Here is an 8,974-nt window from a genome sequence, read left to right on the forward strand (position 1 = left end):
TGAAGAATCTGGTTCTCATCGTAATGCAATTGCTGCTCTATGCTGATGTGATAACTGGCACAAGAGGTAGGCTAATCTTTATTGTATATTGTTTTGTTGTCACACACCTTATTTAGTTATGTTCTGATATCCAAACTTTTTAAATGTTTTGGTTTGAACTATCTCACAATTCATCATGAAATATTTTTAGAAAATAAGAAAAGAAAATGATATCATTTAAAGATATTTGCTTACAGTAGGCTATGTCTTTGTTTTAAACAGTTACTGATTATGGTGCTGTTGACAAAATCATCTACGACAATGAAGACTCCATAACAGCTGTACCTGGGACCAGTTCTATAATTAGCTGTACATTCACTCATCGTGCTGGATTCAAAGCCACGTCTATAAAACTGATGAAGCGTGAATCTACACCTGTCAGTCTGGAGGATGACGTCATTTTCGACTCTGAGGATGTCAATGCAGGTAAGGGCCAGTTCAGGGGTCGAGTGTCCCTCTTGGAGACGGATCTAACCAAAAAGAACTGCAGTATCCGCATCGATGACCTCAGCCCCTCCATGTCTGGACCCTTTCATGTTGGAGTTGACGGTGAATGGAATGGACACCTTCTAGAACTAAGGACTTCCCTCATGAAGCTCATCAAAGTCACAGGTATGAACTAGTGTGAACAGGCTAGTAACTAGTGTTACTTTTATTATGTCTAATTTAACTCTGTGTGTAGAAATAATCAAATGAACCCATGAACACATTTGTGTTTGTTGTGCCACTAGGACTGAAACATCCCAGAATAATTGGTGAACCCATAGTGGAAGAAGATGGTACGCTGAACATTACCTGTGAGGCCCAAAGCTCCCCTCCATCGAATGTCATTTGGACTGTATTTGGATCCGACACCCCTCTGATGAGTGGCAATCAGACAGCCACTCTCGTCATTCCAATGGTGACAACTGAACATTCTGGAAGGTACATCTGTACAGCAAGTCATCTGAATGAGATGAAGACTACATTTACTACTGTATTTGTGAGCTGTAAGTACTGTACTGCACTGAGCTGCTTTGAGGAAACATTTATTTTCACTTTTCTACATACATATTTCTCTTTCATGTGATTTTATAGTGCAACTTTTCTTGTTTGCCAGCCTTTCAAAAGACAAAAGTATTTCTGACAGTCATCCTCGCCATTGTGTCTTCGGTTGGTGTTGTGGCCCTGAGTGCAATCATATTGCATCTTCTTTTCAGGTGCAGTGTTACAATCTCTATAATCTCTCTTATGTTTCAATTAGAAATTTCATTGAGAAATATTAAACAGTATTTCTTAATCATTTAACTTAACTACTGTAAACAATTGTTGAGGTGTTTTTTTTTCTTTCTCAAAATGTCTACTCAGATGCAGAAAGAGCTGCACAGAACTGAGAGACCAGGCAGAGGCCCCAGAGATGGTGATTCCTCAAGATCAGCAGGTCAGCCTCTCTATGTCATTGATGTTTGAGATGTCATCATCACTGACTTGCTCATATCAATTCCACATTGTTCAACATGTTCACAGATGGGAGGAGGACGAGAAGCTGGTTTCGATGGGCATGAGCAGACCTTCTTCCAGGAGGGAGAAGGTAAGAACAGTTGTCGACAGGTTGAGATTCCCGGACTCTGGTGAAAAGCACTCCCCTCTGAGGAGGAGAATGTTTAAAGCAAAGCCCAGCTTCCCAGTTGATAATCGTCAAATCTCACACAATGGTTTTATGGCTAACAGATCAACTGACATGGCTTTAATACAGATTTTGCTCAATAATAACACCAAAACTTTACATTTATGCTGTTTTTACAGATTTCTCATGAGCTTTTGACACAATAAATCACTGTCAACTGCTACAGTATATAGCAGACACATCTGGGTCATTGAGGAGGTTTATTTATACATAAAAACACATTGGCCCCTGCATGGGGCCATCCGTCAACATTGCTGCCATATTAAGAGGGGCAGCTTGCCATAACTCTGCCCGAGTTGTATATAAGTACCTGAAACAAAAACGTTTTTCCCCTGTTTTATAACAATTAATGATATTTTCTACATATGATGACGTGTTTTGGTATGAAATCCTCCATTTATTTAACCACTATCCTATATCATAACACTACAAAAGTGCTAAAGTGCTCTCCTCGGAGTGCAGATCTCTGCCAGGCTGGGTTGCCTACCCAGGGCTATGTGAGTCGTGGGTGACCTGCCATTAGAGGTGCAACAGAACTAACAGGAGTGTAAGGGAGCTGTCAACCAAACCTAGTCTGTGCCCACACAGGCCTGAGAAGAGGTTAATGAGACAGAGGAACATGTTCAGGGCCTTTTAAGAAGGCATGATACACATTATTGATAAATATAACATGAATGTGTCAGTAGATTTGCCATTAGGGATAAGTTTGATCTGCAATAGGGCATTCGGCACAGCAAGTGAAACAGACAAATACATAAAAGTATAGTTACCATACGTATACAAAGGTTACAGATAATGATAAACATGCAGCCTCAAGCACATTCAAACAGCAGGTGCTATCTATTCTTGTGAAAATTCCCAGGGGGCCCTCCAATGTGTGAGGACTTTTGGGACCTTTCTTTTTAGTTTTTAAACATGCATTACTCAGCACCTAATTGTGAGCTACAATTAAATAATATCTCATGTTTGTTGTTCTTATTCTCTGTATGTCCTGTTAGTGGCCACGACCCTGCCCTTCCCTCAGCTCCAGACCTCCATGCGCCTTCCCTCCGCACAGGGAGAACTGCCTCCTGGAATCCCACCCCCGCCTGCCTTTCCACCCCCGCCACCCCCTTCACACCCTGCTCCTCCACAGCGAGAGCTGCCTTTTGGAATCCCACCCCCGCCTGCCTTTCCACCCCCGGCACCCCCTGGCCCCCCACCTCCATCTGCTCCCCATCACACCGTGGCCACGCCCCCTCCCCCTGTTGCACCAAAGCCCAGCAGAAGTGGAGCTCCTCCCCCTGTTGCGCCAAAGCCAAGCAGATGTTGAGCTCCTCCGAATGCTGCAGCAAAGCCCACCAGAAGTGGACGTCCTTCCCCTGTTGCACCAAAGCCCAGCAGAAGTGGAGCTCCTCCTTTGCCAACGTTCCTACTGGATCAGATCCGCCTGGGGGAGAAGCTCTGAAATGTAAATACACCTCTTGCCCCCCCACGCAAATCGATACACAGTATCTTTATAGTAATTAAACGAAACAGGTCTTTCAGATTTTTCTTTTTTTTTAATGATTTGTACTTTATTTTCTTTTGTAGACAAACAAACAGAGAATTTTCTTTCAACAGATGATGCAAACTTTTTTAGACAAGACATGCAATAGACATCACAAGAACATTCTCAAACCAATAACTACATTACTAACGATTATAACAAGACAAGACATACCATACACATCATACAAATGAACAAAACAAACAAAACACAAGAAAAAAAAGAAAAGGTCTTTCAGATTTTTCACATTCCATCCTGATTGGCTAAGATTGGCTTCCAAAGTTTGCAGGAGTGCTCTGTTTTGAACAAAATGCAAAATAATGAACACAGTGTGCAATTTGCGTGACATTTTGCACACACATTCCCACTAGGCTGAGGAAGAAATGCCACTTGAAATTTTTCAAATCAGCCTCATGGTGGTGCTATAACAGGCTGATTCTCGTTAGTACCTACTGTATAACTGCACCAATCTGTGTAAAACTTTATATGCGCACTCTAGAGGCCAAGGAAAAACCTTTGTCCTGCAAACATCTGCCTTTTCTTTTTTTCCCTAATTTTTTATCCCACGATTTTGTAGCCCCTATTTTCTCACCCTGGTGCCAATGCCTAAGCGTGTAATCCTGGGCACTACCTTCCCTCTGCCAACCAAGGGAGGCCAGGGCCGAGCTCATGCCTCCTTCAATGCATGAGAGCCAACTGACCTTCTTGTCACCTGACAGGGGAGGGACATTTCATACTATGCATACATGACATGAAAGTGTTTGACAACCAGTGTGGACTACGGTGGACATTTGTGCTCTTTCAGACAAAGGGAAAGAATGATGATGAGAATTTCAAGAAGAATGAGTGACTGATGTATTTACGACTTCCTTTAATATTCTTTATGCTTAATAGAACATGTACTTCACTGTGCTGTGATTGATTGTGTTTGTTTTCAACAGATCATTTAAAACACTGAAATGCTGTTTCTAAACACATTCTACAAATTCTGGGAACTATGTTTTACTGAATTGTAGATCCCTTAGTTAGAGTTAGATCCCTTAAAACAGTTTTTTTCCACCATATCTGAGTTATGATATTTTTTGGCAGGGCTGAAATCATACCTGATAATTGAACCATGGTCTTACTGTAACCATACTCCAATCATAGCAACGGGCCCTTCACATGTGCCAACTTGCATATTGGCAGCCAACTTTTCTTTTTTTTCTGTTTTCACCCCATAATTTCCTGTACTCAATCATTGCTATGCCAATTAATTATTTCCACTGCTTGCCACTTCTGTTGTACCCTACTGGCTCACCTGCCAGTGAGGAGCCCCCACTGGGAGGATAGCGCCTCAAAGATCACCCTCTCTGCCCGGCGTCCCTTCCCCAAACACGGCCCAATTGCCCATTGTCAGCCATCGGATTGGTGCCTGATCAACCATGACTGTGCTAAATGTGAGCTGAGAAAAAGAGAAAAAACATATTACTGTAAAATGTATGAAGATTTATGACAAAGTAGGCCTACACACGTTTTGTACTACATAATGTATTTACCTGCTTAGAATGTTGACCCATAAGGCAGAGAGGTCTTCAACAGGGGGTCTGCGACCCCTAGGGGGTCCACGGAGGTACTGCAGGGGGTCCGCAAAATTGTTGCTTGATTAGACTTTAATTATCTTTTCAAAAATGTCCATTTGTCTTTAAATACACAATAACATGAATCCACCTATTGTAGAAAACAGATAAATAGAGGCAGAAGGTGTTATCCTCACATTCACATTTGTTAAAAATAAGAACATGAATCTGACAATTATTTTAATAGCTCAGTATTGTTTTCAACAGGTATGTTTATGCATGGCAGTGACATTAATAGGCAATCTTTTTCGGTCCATTTTGAATAGCTTATATACATGATTATTATGCAGATTGTTGATCGTATTGACATTGGTTCTTGGTTAATAATATATGAAATGGCAGTGGCACGGCCACCCTACTCACTGTATCTTGTAGATGTATGTTTAAAATAAAAGCATGAATATATTAATCTGTCTATTATTTGAATAGCTTAGTATTGAATGCACAATAACATGGTATGTTTATACATATGAAACCATTTTATACAAATGTACAATATACGAGGTAGAGGGTCCCTGCTCCATCTTTGCCTCTGGTGATAAACCAGCCCCATATTTTGTATACTGGGCCTGATTGGTCCCTCGCTACTTCCGAGGGAGTGAAATCCAATCACAACTGAGAGTTGCCAGACCAAATCTGCCGAGGGCAATTCTTTTTTTGCAATGGCAGATTCGTCTGGTTACCAGGCTACATCTCCCCATCAGATTGGGGGTCCCTGCTTGAAAACGTGAAAAGACCCCTGCCATAAGGTATACATTGTTTGTTGTCGTCACCAAATGTGCCATGGTAAACATACTAATATTTTATATTTATCATTTCAATTGTAATGTTGGGCATGAAAACTAAAGAAGGATGATGTAGAACAATGCACATTGGTATAGGCATTTTGTTACCTGCCAGCCCCTGTACTAGGTCCAGGGTCTCTATGTGCACATTTACCAGGAAGTTGCCAGTATTGTCAACAGAAAGCCTTGAATTAACTAGTTGCTGTGAGTATTAATAAAACTCATGAAAGAAAACAAGTCTTATTGAACACAACATAAAACACCTTCCAGTTTCCTGTCCAAATCTTGAGCGCATAACAGGAGCATGCTTACCTTTTACTTCTAATAGGTTCAATTATTAATAGCCATTAGCATTAGAACGGTTTCAATGATGTAGCATTAACTGCATTAGTGCCATTTCTCTCTTAAATGGCACTGAGACTAGGCCGGTGCTTTACTCAGGAAATGATACTCATTGTACCCCTTGTCATAGTGCCCGTTGTACCTGTCTGTCTGTCCCTTTTATGCCCATATATTGAGATCTCTATCTGTCTGTCTGTCTGCCTGTGTCCCTTTATGCCCACATATGGAGATACACAGATGACACACTCACTCATGCAGAGTTTGTGTGCATTCATTGAAGGATAAGAAAGTCCATGGACAAACTGCAGGGATGCCTGTGCAAAATCGGCATTGTTAGGCATCCATGACTACGGTGTGTGTTGTGTATGACGACATACCAGAGCACATGCCGTTGATATAATTAAATCAAGATATCTTTAAGCTGCAGTTTGTCTGAGATAGAGACCAGAACAGATAGAGGATTGAGAAGATAAACTGAAGAAAGAGAAAAGACATCAGACGGGTTCAATACTTAACGTGAATGCCTATTTCGAATTTCAAAGGAGGGGGGCAGGGCGGAGCCCAGAATCCCCTGGGCTCCGAGTCGGAACCCCAGGACGCCGAGGGGGGCCTCGCCCGGCTCGTGTGCACGTCCGACGGGCCTCCCTCTTGGGATCTCAATGGCCAGCATGAACCCCTGTTTCCTGGTCCTCCCTTGCAGCCACCAACACCGGGCGCCGCGCTCGGAAAAGTTGACGATGGTTCCGGGAGAGAATGTCAAGGGAGGGGGGCAGGGCGGAGCCCAGAAGCTCCTGGGCTCGGAGTCGAACCTCCAGGATTCCAGGGCTTGCGTGACTGTCCGACGGGCCTCCCTCTTGCGATCCCAGTGGCCAGCATGAATAGAATCCCAGCTTATTCAATGACATGTCAAAGTGACACAGCAGAGTCTACTATATCTGCTAGAAGAAATAAATATCCATATACGTACACGCCCTGTACGCTAGACGTAATGAAGCCCATGGGCATCCTCCTGTTCGTGTTTGTGATGTTTCACTTCGGCCTTGCAACCGGAAGTCCAGCACATGAAAATGACATCGAGTGTCCAGATCTAAATCTCCCGGCTCGAAGTCTCTTTAAGAGAATCGGTACTAAAAAGCCTTATAAATACGGGGCTTTCATGCACCTTGAGTGCACTAGAGGTGATTTAGTCTTGGTCGGCTCTGACTATATAACTTGTAAAATGAATGGTGAGTGGTCAGACTGGTCAGCTTCGCTCCCAGAATGCAGACACCCTGTCCCCTGTCCCAAGCCAACAGGACCAAATATGGTTCTGAATGATGACATCGGAAACCAAACGTTTGGACATGGCTCCTCAGCTACGCTTAGCTGTGAGATTGGGTTCGTATCCAAGGGAGGAAATGGAACTATCACTTGCACAGCCGGCATGTGGAGTCGCATCACGCTCACGTGCGATAGGACAGATTGTGGCAATCTTGGTTACATACAGAATGGAACAATACATTATCCGTCTGGAACTCAGTTTGGTGACAAAGCTGTGGTGACTTGCAATGTTGGATACAACTTGACTGGCCCCACAGAAATAACTTGTGGCGCTGATGGCAAATGGAGTTCCATCACACACATGTGCAATAGGACAGATTGTGGCAATCTTGGTTACATACAGAATGGAACAATACATTATCCGTCTGGAACTCAGTTTGGTGACAAAGCTGTGGTGACTTGCAATGTTGGTTACAACTTGACTGGTCCCACAGAAATAACTTGTGGCGCTGATGGCACGTGGATGAACAGACGACCAGTTTGTGAGGTTATTAAATGTAATAGTCCGCCAGACGTTGAAAACGCCAATAAGCACAGCCCGTTGAAAGAACAGTATAATTATGGCGATGTTGTGACTTACACATGTAGGAAAAAGTTCAAACTCAATGGATTTGGTTCATCAAAATGTCAAGTCGATGGAACCTTCCTTCCGGCTCCAACATGTACATTTAATCCAGGTGGTGAAGTAACCCCATGGGTTTTATCATGGTGGTTGTTGTTTGCCTTGCTCTCCGCATCCCTTGTCGCTGTTCTCATCGCCGGGTTTGCCTATTATGTACAGCAAATACAGGCCAAAAGACAATCCTACTACTTTAATTTGAAAGACCACCAATGTACGTCCGGGGTTGGTCTCCACTTGCCTCCAAACTTGCCATAGACTATTGATCAGTGCTCTGGCTAATACTTGTACAGTTATTATAATGCTATAATAACTGCCTCTCTGTTACAAGTTAAAGTCCTCTATTCAACATTTACTTGAGTAAAAGTACATAAGTATAGACATCAAAATATTACTCATGTGTCCCGTTTCACAAGTTTTCAAAATGTATAAAAAAAAAATGAAAATAGATCTACAAGCGCACCATTGTGATCGGCTATTTTCAAATAAGTGGTTGATGCATGTTTTGAAATAATAATCAAAATGTACAAAGTAACTAAATGTAACAGGGCGGTATATATTAATGTATAGCCAACTACGCCACCTAGGGAATTGCGCCCTAGGAAATAGTTTCTAGGAATGTAACTGAAGTAAACCACCTGAAACATGCATTACTCCTCACACAGTTCATGTACAATATTAAATAAGGCAGATACGTGGGTTGTAACAAAAGTACAGAGCTTTATTAATTAACAATAAAATATCATCCAAATCAAAGATTTGTATGCAGTGGGATGAACGTGCATTACCACTATTGATGAACATTGTAATACACTGTCGCCTACATTCATATGGGCCAATGCTGGGGGGAGGGAGGCAGGCTGACCGCCCAGGGCAGCAGCACCCCAATACACACAGCACATCAAAAACTAAACACCACAAGGGGGTTACCACTACCTCTGGAGCGGCCGTCATCCCAACGTGAGTCCCCAGCACCAGGCCTAAAAACAGGAACAGTACATTAGTGAAGACCCAGATTATACATTACATTAAAACACAATTTACAGTTGGACAGTG

Source organism: Gymnoscopelus microlampas (assembly GCF_963454915.1).
Source record: "Gymnoscopelus microlampas genome assembly, chromosome: 14".
NCBI classification, from domain to species: domain Eukaryota; kingdom Metazoa; phylum Chordata; class Actinopteri; order Myctophiformes; family Myctophidae; genus Gymnoscopelus; species Gymnoscopelus microlampas.